General features: G+C 44.5%; 1 long non-coding RNA gene across 2 annotated transcripts in view; it reads right to left on the reverse strand.

The window, feature by feature from the left end:
* Nucleotides 1–15,308, reverse strand: part of LOC136792377 (uncharacterized) — an 86,152-nt gene that overhangs the window by 42,088 nt on the left and 28,756 nt on the right. For both annotated transcript variants that reach the window (XR_010836067.1, XR_010836068.1), the window contains exon 3: nucleotides 6,519–6,680. This is a non-coding gene — a long non-coding RNA (uncharacterized lncRNA). The remainder of the gene's footprint in view (nucleotides 1–6,518; nucleotides 6,681–15,308) is intronic.

Genomic DNA, 15,308 nt, shown 5'->3' on the forward strand with positions numbered 1-15,308 from the left:
TGAACCCCTCCTTCCAAGTTGTCCTCTCATGGGTACTCTTCCTCCGTCCTAGGATGCCCCTTAAAGTTCTTTTTACATCTTTATAGTTACTCTTCTATCATAGTTTGATAACTCTTTATGTTAAACACCCCCTGTTTTTACATTACTGTGTGGTTTTTGTGTCTTGAATGAACCAAGATCGATACAAGTTCATTTGGAAAAGTAACAACACATATTTGTAGGAGATAATCAACCGACAGACAACAGTTGGAATATAAAAGAATTAACTTTCTTGCAGCTGCTACCTGAAATCTTCCAGGTATCCACAGTCACCAGGTTGGGAAACCCTGGGCTAGAACTGGACAGATTGGCAGGAACAAAAGCAGAATCCCTGACATGGAAATGGAGCTGTTCAGGGAACGAGATGCATGGCCTGGGGTAGGGGGTGGCGGAACTGTGAATGGTAGGGAACCATGCTGATGCTTGTGGCCAGCCTTGCCTCCTCTTCTTTATTGAGAATCTATGAATATCACAAAGACGAAATCTGTCTTGGATTGAAGGGGTGGGGAGAAGGGAACTGAGCCTATTCTCGGTCAGGATGGGTTCAGACCCTGGACTGGGATGGAACATGCAGGTAGGAGAGGAGAGCCAACAGCAAACCCAAGAGTGAAGATCTGAGATAGGCCCGGGAAACGAAGGGCAGAGACACGAGCATTTATCAAGCATCAGGTGAGGCTATAAAGCAGGGGGCACCAAGTGAACTGCTGGAAAGCACTCAGTTTACAAGTGAAACATGCATGATTGGAAAACAGGTCCTCTGACTCCTAAATAGGCTCCTCTTTATGACACTGCTAATCCTAGCAGAGCTTACTATTAGGAGCAGTATAGAAGGTTTCCATTATTTTCAATGCTCTGGAACAGATTAAACAGCATAGAAATCATCTTTTTTTGGAAGGTATTTATGGAATTAGTCTTTCAAAATATCCAAATCTGGCTTTAGGAGGATTACATTTTAGGAAATATTTTAAATTCCTCTTTGGTTTTCCACCTAATTGGTTTCTTTTGTTATTTTTTTGCTTTTTGGTTTTTTTTTTTTAAGCCATTCCTTGAGTCAATTTTGGTAATTTAAAATTCCTGCAAAAGAGTACTGATTTTATGTAATATTCAATTTCTTTGCTTAATGTTATATATAGTATTTAATGCCTAAGTATCCTCTATATCTGTGGTTAAAACCCATTTCCTACATCAAATGGTGTTACTGTTTTCCTTTTCTTCATGGTCACGGATGCCAGGGATCTTTTCATAGAACCACCTCTATATTTTCCATGCCATTCTATTCCACTGCTTTCTTTCTTTTTTTAATTTGATAGGAGGAGTGTTACAGGGACTCTCAGGTGCAGAGATAAGAGTTAATCATACTTCCTTCTTTATGACTCATTTTTACAATTGCTCTGTACAAGACTCTATTTCAATTCTTTTATTTTTTTTTGTTTACTTTACTGTAATCCCTACCCCCATTCCTTTCTTCTAAATAGACTTCTTCCAGTTCTTGGATCAGTGTGTTTTCTAGAAAAATATAATATCTTTTTTATTTATTTCACTCTGTAATTTTTAAACCTATCCATATTGTACACTTATATTAGTTTCTTATTGCTGCCATAACAAATTATCTCAAATTCAGAAGCTTAAAACAACGAAAGTTATTATCTTATGGTTCTGGGGATCAGAAGTTCAAAGTTAATATCAACTACCACCTTAAATCACTGGGCTAAAGTCAAGGCGTTGCCAGGGTTGGTGTTTTTCAAAGGCTCTGAGAGAAGAATCTTGTTTCCTTGACTTCTTCAGCTTCTAGAGGCCACCTGCATTCCTAGGCTCATGACACCTTCCTTACTTCATGCCAACTTCTTGCTTCCTTCATTACATCTCCTACTCCTAACTGTGATCCTATTGCCTTCCTCCGATAAGGACTCCTGTTATTGCACTGGGCCCACCTGGATAATCCAGGATACTCTTCCCCCACCTCAAGACCCTTAAAATTACTTAATCACATCTGCACAGGTTCTGGGAATTAGAATGTGACCATCCTTAGAAGACCATTATTCAGCCTACAGCAGTACTCATCTAATTCATCTCTTCTAACAGGTGTGTAGTATTCCACGTCATATATGCACCATCCTTAACTTATCCATGCCCCTAGGGATGGACACCTGCTACCATGGACATCTCTTCAATGAATATCCTCTAACACATCCCCTTAAGAATCTGTGTGAGACTTTCTCAATGCTATATAGGGGGACAATGAGGGGTGGCAGGAGCTGATACAAATTACCAACCATCTGGAAGGGTACAAGGGCCTAGAGTGAAATCAGTACAAATCCCATGTAAAGATGTTTGCGGAAGTCCACCCTTGATAGGAGACCTGAAAACAATTTTCCCTAAAGGGCCAAAATTCCATGCCATAGCCCTGAGTTGTACCCAGAAGTGTTGCTAATTGCAGTATGTAGACAGGCCATTTCTCCAATATGTCTAGGTTGCTCTCCACCTGCAGTGCAAGGAGGTGCTTATTTCCCACACATTCCTGCTAACATGGTAATACCTGCGTATAGTCAGGCCATTCAAGATGGCTGTTCTCTTGCTCTCTGTACATCTCCTGCTCAACTGGCCCTGCTTGATACACATGACTATCCAATACTCTTTTTTTTTTTTTTTTTCCTGGCCGTGCCATGCAGCATGCGGGATCTTAGCTCCACAACCAGGGAATGAACCCTCACGCCCTGAATTGGAAGCGCGGAGTCTTAACCACCGTACCGCCAATACGCTTAATTACAGGGCTTAATTAGTCATTGCCTACATGCTTGCCCCTGCCCCAGCCGCTGGTTTCCCTGGTAATTGATGGGCCAATCAAATGTCAATTCCGCCTATAAATGGTAGCCTCCTTCTCCCCCAAATAGTGCAAATGGCTGCCATGTCTTGCCTGGCTGTCCGCCGTTCACAGTGAGATGTCACTCCAGGACCCTCTGCTTCAGACGGGTAAGATCCCCTGTCCAATGAACTGTTGATGTCTCCGTCGCCGTCTCTGGTCTCTTTCTTCAGTCTCAAGGCTGGGCAACTATAAGGCGTGCAAGCCTGCGGGGTGCGGCCCAACAACCTGATTTTCTAATTATTTACTCTTCTTATGGGAGCTAATGTTTTCTCATTATTTTCATCAAGTTCCTATAGTGAGGTTGACCATCTGTTGATATGCTTGTTATCCATTCTGCTTTCTATTTCTAGGAATCTTCCCTCATTTCCTTCCAGGGTATTTCCAGGGTATTTCATTTGTGGTGGTGGTTAATGTTGCTGTTTTTATCCATTTGCAGGAATTCCTTGTGTTTTCTAGATTTATTACTTGTCAGTTATAAATATTGCAAATACCTTCTCTTAATATACTATGCATCTCAACTTTTCTATGGTGCCTTTTATTTAGCAGAAGTCTTTAATTTTGACATAGTCAAGCTCATTAACTTTTTACCTTAGAGTATGAGTACTTGCTTTCTAACTCACTAATTTCTACATTTATTTTCATTTCTTCCTTTCCCTTATTTTTTGTTTACCCTATCTTTTTTCTCATGTATCTTGAGCTAAATGTCTACATAATTTTCATCTTTCAGTTTTGAATCAGTGAATATTAGTTAATATTCCTTTGGTGAGAGATGTTTTTGAACTTGACAAATTTTCAAGTAAATTTTTAATGTACTTTGCTTCAGTCTTTAACCAAACTATTTTTCTGCTTTGAGCTATTTCCCATCCACTACTTTGTAAAGGTTAGGTGCATTCACAAAAAAGGTATATTTTATTATAGCTGGACTAAATTAAATATATTACTGGAAATCGCAGTCTGCCTGTCATAAAGAGGAAAAGTAGAGTATCCATTAGCACGTGAAAAGAAACTGCAAGTACAAACCAAGCCTGCCCATTCCTTCCTATCTTAATTTCTTTGTCTCAGCTGTTAAATTTTAAAACTTGGGATTGTTTTGAGGTGTTGATTTCACTTTACTTGTTTGTATGACGATGGTGATTTGTGGGAACACTTGAAATCATCTGACATGGAAACAGTAAGATTAGAAAGGGAAATTGAAAGTCATTTTGTCAGTTCATTATTATCATACAATTTTTTAATTATTGCAATGAGGATAAACTAATTTATACAGAGCCGATATTTTCAGCCAGTGCAGCAGGTACAAACTGCAACTTTAGAAAGCAAAAGAAATATAGAAGCTGAACTATATTTTGTTCACTTGTTCAACAAATGTTCAAGACCTACCACATGACACTGTTCTGAACACTGGGAATACAGCAGTTATAGACTAGATCCGCAGTCTAATGGAGCTTTTGAGTGAGAGAGGCTGTGATACAGAAATAAACACATAAATAAGGTAATTTTAATACAGGTATCTCCCAGGAAAAAGATAAAACATGATGGCATATGAGCCAATAACTTACCTGATAAGAAGCAGACACCCATCCACATGGAGGTCACCTGGAGGAACATCTGGGTAGAACCACAGCAAATGCATATGAACCCAACAAAGCCCTTCTCTTCTTTTTCCAAAATGCAACAAGAATCAGGCTTATTAGTGTGGACAGCTGGAAATGAGAGGAACTGTTCCACAGGCCCGTTCACCACAAAACTCATCACACAAACAGAATTGAGTGTTACACTCTTCTCTCATGATGAGACATGCAACAGGGAGAAGTCATCTTTTTGCAGGAAAGCTAATTTTGGAAAAAAATGTTTATGGATTGTTTTCTTGGAGAGAGTGGGGAGAAATAGGTTCAGGTATCCATAAGGATAGACTTCTCAGCCAGTAACCACCATTTTTTCACAGGGGAGTCAGAAGGGTAACCACAGCCCAGCTCTCAATACACAAACTCAAACATCCCAGTTCAGCATGTTTCTTCCAGCCCGAACTTTTCATCCAACCAGAGAGGTTCCTTCTCAGTCCTTCCCCCTCCGATTTCCATCCCAGGTAACTCTAGGCTTTCACATTCCAGGATATTTCCCCAGGCATCTATATCTCTTCTATTTCTTACCAGAACAATTTATATCCACCCTATCCAACATCCTCTTAACTCCTAGACTCACATCGAGACCTCAGCAAAAGAGACGGCCCCTTCAGATACTAAGGCCACCCATTAGAAGGCAATGACAAGGTCTTTCCCTGGTGTTCCCTGGTGGTCCAGTGGTTAAAGACTCTGCTTCCACTGCAAAGACTGTGGGTTTGATCCCTGGTTGGGGAACCAGGATCGTACATACCATGTGGTGTGGCCAGAAAAAAAAAAAAAAAGGCAGTGACAAGTTATAAATGAGACCAAAACCCCTTTAAAATTCTGTCTCCTATTGTGATTTGGCATTCTACCATTTTCAATAACAGCTGTTTTGTGTTGTGTGTTGTATATGTTGTTCAGGTTTTAGAAGCTACATAAACAGCATGTATTACAGTAACTTCATGGTACTGATAAGCGTCTGTACAAATTTTTTTAACTGAACTGGTTCTGAAGCTGATTCATTGTGGCTTTCCTTGACTGACCTTCTAAATTACTTAATTTCAATATATAGTTTGTCTCATGGTGCTTCCTAATTTCTTAAGACAACTAGTCTGAAGATAAGACGGAAAAGAAGACCATATTTACAGTACCATCTAAAAAGATTAAATACCTAGAAAAAGATGTTTTAAATGTGCAACTTCATGTGAGGAAAATTTTAAAGCCCTCCTGAAGAACCGAACAATAGACTTTGCAGGGGTTCAGAGCATACCACCCTAAAATATGCCACTCTGACGTAAGGATTATTCTGAGCTAAAGGCAATTGAAAAGAAGCAGACACACGCACATGCACACGCACACGCACACGCACGTGTGCACACACACACAAAAAAAACCTTTCTACCCTCCCTTCCTCTACCAAGAAGGGCAGGACAATTCTTAATCAACAGAGACAACTTTAGACGCTTATCAGCCCAGAGAAATCTACATAACAAATCTTACTGACTAGCCCTCATCTTCCATTGGTTTCACACATATATCTACCTTCCCACAGTTTACAGCCCTTAAAAGCCTAAACCCCTTATCCTTTGTCTTGTCACTTCTTAACAAATGTATTGTTCTTTTGCTAAGATGCTATGTTAAGCCCCAGTTCTAACCACCACTTTGAGTTATTCATCACTAATGAGTACAGCATGCGTTAATACAGTGTTTTTTCTCTTGTTAGACTTTTGTCGGTCTCATTGCAGGGCCCCAGCTGAAGAACCTGGTGGTTAGAGGGGAAAAGATTTCCTCCCTTATAACTTCAACGTATATAAAGACATATCTTAGATATCATGGATAGAAAGACTCAATAAAGAAAAGGTGCCAGTTCTCCCAAAGTTAACTTCTAAATATGGCCTTATTTGCCCAAAATAACACCATAAAGTTCATGTGGAAAAATAAATTTAAATAGCTAGAAAAACTAAAAGAAAAAAGAATGTGGGAGATTCAGTTTACCAGATATTAAAACTCACCACAGGGGCTTCTCTGGTGGCGCAGTGGTTGGGAGTCTGCCTGCCGATGCAGGGGACACGGGTTCGTGCCCCGGTCCGGGAGGATCCCACATGCCGCAGAGCGGCTGGGCCCGTGAGCCATGGCCGCTGAGCCTGTGCTCCGCAACAGAAGAGGCCCGCGTACTGCAAAAAAAAAAAAAAAAAAACACCTCACCACAGAGTCTTAATAAGTACATGTCTGGTTGGTACCTAAATAGAAAGACCCGTGGATCTGAAGAAAATTTCAAAAATAGACACAAACACATTCAGTAATATAGTGTATGATAAAGATGACATCTATATCAATAGAAAAAAGATGGATCTTTAGATTAATGGGACAACTTGTCCACCTAAAGAAAAGAAAAAATAAAATTGGATCTATAGCTCACATACATAAGGATAAACCTTCAATTATAGCAAGTATTTAAAAGTATAATTAAGTTTTTCAAAATCACAGAAGACAACATAAGTGAATTCCTTGCTAACCTTGGAGAAGGGAAGTCCCTTATATGACTGAAAATTCATGTCATAAAATCAAAGAAGATAAACTACATATGTATTTTTAAATCCACTAGCATGACAGATACACCATAAGCAAAGTAAATGACAAAATGGTAAGCTGGAAAAAAAGTGCAAATCCTATAAATGACTAATACTGTTCTCCTGAATAGATAATGAACTAGCTTCCAGGAATAAAGATTAGGAAGAACCCAACAGAAAAACAGGCAAAGCACACAAACAGACATTTCATAGAAAAATATTCACAGCCAAATGGTATACAAATTAATATGAAAAATACACATAAAAATGGCATTACTTTACCATGAAGAGAAAAATGGTGCAGGCCCTGTGCAGGGGAATCTGGCACTACTTGCCAAAATTACAGGTTCTGTGATCCTTAAACCTGGTAATCCCACATCAGAGCATCTTTGTTACAGTTACATCTGCACACATAGTAAATGAAAACGTGCAAGACTACTTATTGTGACGGAGTTTGGATAGAACCCAAATAAAACATGGCATACTTACAAAATTAATCCTATGCAACTGTAAAAAAATAATGAGCAACTTTTCTGCACTGATGTACAGAGGCATTTGGGCTATCCTGTTAGGCAGAGAAAACAACATGCAAAACTCAATACAATGTGGGCTGCATTTTTGTGTAATAAGATGAGGAGGGTGGGTAACACTATATTTTGTCCTATCTGCATATGCAAAAAGACATATTGGAAAGGTAAATAAGCCAACAAACCAAAAGTAGTCCAAAGAGTAGGAAGTGAGAGAGGATAGGACAGATGGGAAGGGACAGATGTGAAGTGGACTTCTTTGTGTGTACCTTTTATATCATTTTGATTTTGAACAGTCTAAATGTATTACCGACTTGGAAAAAAAATAGAGTGTTATTTGAAACAAGAGGGTTTTTCATTGCAAATGAGACAGTTCTTTAGTTTCCATACTTTACAACATGACTTTTCAGCTGTTTTTTTCTTTATGGCAAGAGTCATGGTGGATAATTACACTTAATCCCATTGAGTTGCAGGTCACTCCCCAGAACTGGAAAGGGAGAAGTAATAAAGAAATATCACCATGAGCAAGTGAAACTATCACATATAATGTGGAACTAAAGGACCTAGTGACTCTCTCTAACTCCAGGAAGTCAGAGAATATATCCCTGCGTTCAGCTCTGTCCCCACCATCTCTGTGCTGTCCCAACTCTGTCCCCACCACCTCTCTGCTGTCCGAGCTCTGTCCCTCACCATCTCTCTGCTGTCAGAGCTCTGTGCTCCACCATCTCTACTGTCCAGGCTCTGTCTCCCACCGTCTCTCTGCTTTCCAAGCTCTGTCATCCACCATCTCTCTACTGTCCCAGCTCTGTCCCCACCATCTCTCTGCTCTCCCAACTCTGTCCTCCACCATCTCACTACTGTCCCAGCTCTGTCCCCCACCATCTCTCTGCTGTCCCAGCTCTGTCCTCCACCATCTCTCTAGTGTCCCAGCTCTGTCGCCACCATCTCTCTACTGTCCCAGCTCTGTCCCCCACCATCTCTCTGCTGTCTCAGTTCTGTCCTCCACCATCTCTCTGCTGTCCCAACTCTGTCCCCCACCATCTCTCTACTGTCCCAGCTCTGTCCCCCACTATCTCTCTGCTGTTCGAGTTTGTCCTCCACCATCTTTCTACTGTGCCAGCTCTGTAATCGACCATCTCTCTACTGTCCAAGCTCTGTCTTCGACCATCTCTCTACTGTCCCAGCTCTGTCCTCCACCATCTCTCTACTGTCCCAACTCTGTCCTCCACCATCTATCTACTGTCCCAGCTCTGTCCCCCACCATCTCTCTGCTGTCCGAGTTCTGTCCTCCACCATCTCTCTACTGTCCCAGCTCTGTCCCCCACAATCTCTCTGCTGTTCCAGCTCTGGCCCCACCACATCTCTGCTGTCCCAGCTCTGTCCTCGACCATCTCTCTACTGTCCAGGCTCTGTCCTCCACTATATGTCTACACTCCCAGTTCTGTCCCCCGCCATCTCTCTACTCTCCCAGCTCTTTCCCCACCATCTCACTACTGTCCCACCTCTGTCCCTCACCATCTCTCCGCTGTCCCAGCTCTGTCCCCACCATCTCTCTGCTGTCCCAGCTCTATCTCCACCATCTCTCTGCTGTCCCTTCTATGTCTCACACCATCTCTCTGCTGTCGCAGCTCTATCCCCACCATCTCTCTACTGTCCCACCTCTGTCCCCCACCATCTCTCTGCTGCCCCAACTCTATCCCCACCATCTCTCTGCTGCCCCAGCTCTATCCCCACCATCTCTCTACTGTCCCAGCTCTCTCCTCGACCATCTCTCTGCTGTCCCAGTTCTGTCCTCCACCATTTCTCTACTGTCCCAGCTCTGTCTTCGACCATCTCTCTACTGTCCCAGCTCTGTCCCCACCATCTATCTACTGTCCCAGCTCTGTCCCCACCATCTATCTACTGTCCCAGCTCTGTCCCCACCATCTATCTACTGTCCCAGCTCTGTCCCCACCATCTATCTACTGTCCCAGCTCTGTCCTCCACCATCTCTCTACTGTACCAGCTCTATCCCCACCATTTCTCTATGCCCCACCTCTGTCCTCCACCATCTATCTGCTGTCCCAGTTCAGTACCACACAATGTCTCTAGTATCCCAGCTCTGTCCTCCACCATGTCTCTACTGTCCCATTTCTGTCCCCCACTATCTCTCTGAAGTCCCAGTTCTGGCCTCCACCATCTCACTACTGTCCCAGCTTTCTCCTCCACCATCTCTCTAGTATCCCAGCTCTATCCCCACCATCTTTCAACTGACCCATCTCTGTCGCCACCATCTCTATACTGTCCCAGCTCTGGCCCCACCACATCTCTGCTGTCCCAGCTCTGTCCTCGACCATCTCTCTACTGTCCAGGCTCTGTCCTCCACTATATGTCTACACTCCCGGTTCTGTCCCCCGCCATCTCTCTACTCTCCCAGCTCTTTCCCCACCATCTCACTACTGTCCCACCTCTGTCCCTCACCATCTCTCCGCTGTCCCAGCTCTGTCCCCCACCATCTCCCTGCTGTCCATTCTATGTCTCCCACCATCACTCTGCAGTCCCAACTCTATCCCCACCATCTCTCTACTGTCCCAGCTCTGTTGCCACCATCTCTATACTGTCCCAACTCTATCCCCACCATCTCTCTACTGTCCCAGCTCTGTCGCCACCATCTCTATACTGTCCCAGCTCTGTCCTCCACCATCTCTCTACTGTCCTAGCACTGTCCCACACAATCTCTCTGCTGTCCCAGCTCTGGCCCCACCACATCTCTGCTGTCCTACCTCTGCCCTCGACCATCTCTCTACTGTCCAGGCTCTGTCCTCCACTATATGTCTACTGTCCCAGCACTGTCCCCCCATCTCTCTGCTGTCCCAGCTCTGTCCCCACCATCTCTCTGCTGTCCCAGCTCTTTCCCTCACCATCTCTCTGCTGTCTCAGCTCCATCCTCCACCATCTCTCTGCTATCCCAGCTCTTTCCCTCACCATCTCTCTGCTGTCTCAGCTCCATCCTCCACCATCTCTCTGTTGTCCCAGCTCTGTCCCTCGCCCTCTCTCTACTGTCCCAGCTCTGTCCCCCACCATGTCTCTGCTGTCCCAGCTCTGTCCCCCACCATGTCTCTACTGTCTCAACTCTGTCCCCACCATCTCTCTGCTCTCCCAACTCTGTCCTCCACCATCTCCCTGCCGTCCCAGCTCTGTCCTCCACCATCTCTCTGCTATCCCAGCTCTTTCCCTCACCATCTCTCTGCTGTCTCAGCTCCATCCTCCACCATCTCTCTGTTGTCCCAGCTCTGTCCCTCGCCCTCTCTCTACTGTCCCAGCTCTGTCCCCCACCATGTCTCTGCTGTCCCAGTTCTGTCCTCCACCATCTCTCTAGTATCCCAACTCTATCCCTACCATCTCTCTGCTGTCCCAGCTCTGTCTCCCACCGTCTCTGTGCTGTCACAGCTCTGTCCTCTACCATCTCACTGCCTTCCCAGCTGTGTTCCCCACCATCACCCTGCTGTCCTAGCTCTGTCTCCACCATCTCTCTGCTGTCCTAGCTCTGTGCCCACCATCTCTCTGCTGTCCTAGCTCATGCTTCTACAGTGTGGTTAGTGCCTCCGGGTGTCAAATATCTGATGAACCTATGTTAAAATGATGCCGAGAGGAGGCAACGCGCTCCAGTTCTCAAATGCCACGCCTCTGTGGAGGATGCTCAGAACAGTGAAATTGAGAGGGAATTTAACCAGTGATTTTGAAATATGTGTTGGGAATTGCCCCAATCTAAATATCTTTTAGTTCCTTTTTATCACTTTTTGTCTATTTTATTTTATACTGTTTGAAGGAGAAGTTTTTCGGATGGGAGTGGGAGGCTTGGGAGGGGCCGTTGTCATGGGCTGTATCGTAGTTCTCAGCGCTCCCTCCCCGATGTCTTGTCTCTGCTGGCAGGGAGGAGACTAGCCGCTTTGTGTCCCCAATGGCCAGAAGGCCTGGAAGCTAGCATTTGCAATATCCTGACTTGATCACAGCTCTGTATGTATACCCTCAGATGCAGGTGTGTGTGTGTGCGTGTGCGTGTGTCAGGAGGGGTTGCAGGAGGAAAGGGGGCAGAACTCATTACTTCTACCCAAAAAACCTCATATCTCACCCATGACCCCTAGACTATGACACACAAAAAAATGGAGAGATAGAGAACACATTTCAAATACATCTTATATAACTTATCTAAAGGAACGACTATCTGATTAACTGAGACAGGTGAGGGGAAATGAGATATCTAGGAAAATTCCCATACCTCTAGCTTCCGTGACTGAGTGGATGGCTATACCATTCACTGAGATAGGAGTTATGAGTTCAGGGTTTTAACTTATCAACTTGAGGTCCCTGCGAGATGGTTAAATGGAGATGGTCAGTAGGCAGCTAGGTATATGGGTCTGAAGACCAAAGTAAGATCAGGGCTGGAGGTATAGACAAGGTTGGAATTAAAGCTGCTGGCTACTGATGAGCTTGCCCAGGTAAAATAAACAATGCTAAGAAAAGAAGAACGACAGCAGACCCCTAGGAAATTGCATCATTTAAAGATAAGAAGCCACAAAATAACTGACAGAGGGTTAGAATGAAAACCAGAGAGAATGTTGTCCGAGAAACTAATAGAAGAATTTTTTGCGGTACGCGGGCCTCTCACTGTTGCGGCCTCTCCCGTTGCGGAGCACAGGCTCCGGACGCGCAGGCTCAGCGGCCATGGCTCAGGGGCCCAGCTGCTCTGCGGCACGTGGGATCTTCCCGGTTCGTGCACCGGGGCACGAACCCGTGTCCCCTGCGTCGGCAGGTGGATTCTCAACCACTGCGCCACCGCGGAAGCCCAAGAATTTTATTTTTTAAAGGAGGACATGGTTAACTGAGCTGCATGTAGAAGAGGTCACAGACAGGACTCATTCATTCATTCACTGATTCATTCATTCAGCAGATATTGAATGTCTAATCTGTGCCATAGATTGGTCTAGACGTTGGGGACAGAGGTAACTATGAAACCATCTTGCTCGCAGGGAACTTAGTGTATTGAGTAAGAGAGAAAAGAAAATAGACAATTACAACATCAAATATAATAAATAAGTGAGGGTGTTATGAGGTGCCATGGATGCGTCTGGGCCTTCGGGATATCACTTTCAGTGCAGAGACAAAGACAGATACAAGATTATGCAGATGTGGTGTTCAAGGGACTTGGTTCTCAGCAAATAAGAGACCTAGGGTGGTAACAACAGATGGGCAGGGATGGGGAGAGGTGTTATTTTTGAAGATAGAATCAATTGGGTTTTATTCAAGAAAGGGAGAGATTAGAGATCAGAAATATAAAGGGATTCACTGGTCTGCAAGGTGTCTGGGGAGAGAGAGGAGGACGAGAGAAGGGTTTTGTGGGGCGGGGAGGACTGGAGTCCAGAGTCAGGGGGACAAAGTAAATTTGTAGATAAGGAAAGCCTGTCTTTCATAGAGATAGCTATCAAGAAGAGGGCGAGGGCTTCCCTGGTGGCGCAGTGGTTGAGAATCCGCCTGCCGATGCAGGGGACACGGGTTCGTGCCCCGGTCTGGGAAGATCCCACATGCCGCGGAGCGGCTGGGCCCGTGAGCCATGGCCGCTGAGCCTGCGCATCCGGAGCCTGTACTCCGCAAGGGAGAGGCCACAACAGTGAGGCCCGCATACCACAAAAAAAAAAAAAAAAGAAGAGGGCGAATGGATGGAGGGATACATGGAAGGATGGAAGTGCAGATAAACTTCGGAGCCAGAATGACAGATTTTTAAGTACTAGAAATGATCAATTAGCAGAGAGGATTATTAATCTCATCTTTCCTTCCACACATATTCAAACAAAATAGTAAGTAAAAGGATTTACTTGAGTGAGCAACCTCAAAGGCGTTTCAAAGAATCTGGTAGATTTTGCTGGAAATATTTTAATCAGCAGCCTGATACATGGGACCTGGGTTTGTGAGGCTGTGCTGGGAAGTGCTCGAAGCCTGGGCCACAGGCCGCAGAGGAGAGGGGAGCGCTTTCTCATATCAACAACCGTGAGTCACAAAGGTCACCAGGCGCCCGGAAGCAGTACGTCCATTTCCTCCCCACAGTTTCCTCTGTAACCCTCCACTCAGCCTCTGCCCTGGCTGCTTCACTGAAACCTGTCCCTGAAGGTCACCAATGACATCTTTATTGCTAATTCAAATGGCCTTTTCTTCCACCTTTTTCTCATCATCCCCCAGAGTCTCTTGTTTATCAAAGTCCTTTCAGTGACAGCTGACACAGCTGACCTCTTTTTGAAACTCTCTCCGGCTTCCATGACACTGCACTACAGTGATTTCCCCCCCCTCTGTGTGAGTAAAGGGTAATTCCTAGAGGTTGGAAAACTAGAGCTGACGGTGTAATTTGGTGAAGGGTGGATTTGTGTTGGTATTACAGACAAAGTTCTCACAAGGGTCATCAGGCCCAGCAAAATCTGCCCTCCTCTCCCGCTCACGTCCACTCACCCCCTCACCCCACCCCAGCCACCCTGTTCCTGCCGCTCCAGAAACACACCAGGCACAGCTCACCTTTGCCACTGCTCTCCCAAGGGTGTTCTTCCCTTTGGTGTCCTCCTGTCTAACTCCTTCACCTCTGTAACGTGTGATTACTACATTGGAGAATATTCAGTTCTGCTCTCAAAGACGTGAAAAACAGTGGGATGGATAAAACTCCTAAGATATGTTAAATACGGTAAGTAAATATCCTGTGAGATATGTTAAAGCTGGATATAATGAGTGAAATATATGATCTTCAAAGCATGGAATAATCAAGAGTGTTATTTCTATAAAGAAAGGGATGGAAGGACTGAGCAGTAAGGTCCTGATCGTGCCCCCTCCGGGTTGACAGCTATGTTATCTCAAATTGACCACCCCCTGGGAATGTGTATTATGGACCCCACTCTGACTCCACGTGTTTTCCCCACAAGAGAACCAGGAAAGGCTCACGGCTGTTCGACAGGCTTAATATATGAGCTACAGCTATAGACCAAGAGTGCTTGGCCTTGAGTCTCTCTGATAGAGCAAGTGTGTGTTGGCCTCCAGGCATCTTCTCCCTGCCGAGCTTCTGGGTTAAGTTCAAGTCTGGTCCTATAACTTTCCTATCAGTGAGAAGGCTGGTGTGTGTGTGTGTGTGTGTGTGTGTGTGTGTGTGTGTGTGTGTGTGTGTGTGTGTGTGTGTGTGTGTGTGTGTGAGTGAGAGAGAGAGAGAATATATTAACATTGCACAACTCAGGATTCGTCTAGTGTGAGCCTTCTACCTGCTTATACAACACCCTAAGTACGTTAACCTATACCATCACTTTCCTCTTGCTACTCTCCATGTGTTATGTGTTAGGTTGATTCAATAATCTACATGATTTGAGTATCTTAATTTGGCCTGTGAGCCTTTCTGTTCCATAACAGAAGAGCTTGCCTGGTACTTGGATGTTCCTACTGCATCAAGGTCATTTCCCACAGCAACCCCTTCCAAGCCTTTGTTTAAATGCCACCTTCTCAAAGAGGCTCACCTTGAACCCTCTACTGAAAACTGCAGTTCCCATGGCCACAGCCCCCTAACTCCACTCTATTGGTTTTTTTCCTTAGCAGATATCATTTTCAAACACATATTATTTACTTACTTATTCTGTTTATTGCTTACTATCCATCTCTGCCACTAGAATAGAAACCCTGTTGCTCTCTGTCTCTGAGTGATAGT

This window comes from Kogia breviceps, chromosome 13, assembly GCF_026419965.1.
Source record: "Kogia breviceps isolate mKogBre1 chromosome 13, mKogBre1 haplotype 1, whole genome shotgun sequence".
In the NCBI taxonomy this organism is placed as follows: Eukaryota; Metazoa; Chordata; class Mammalia; order Artiodactyla; family Physeteridae; genus Kogia; species Kogia breviceps.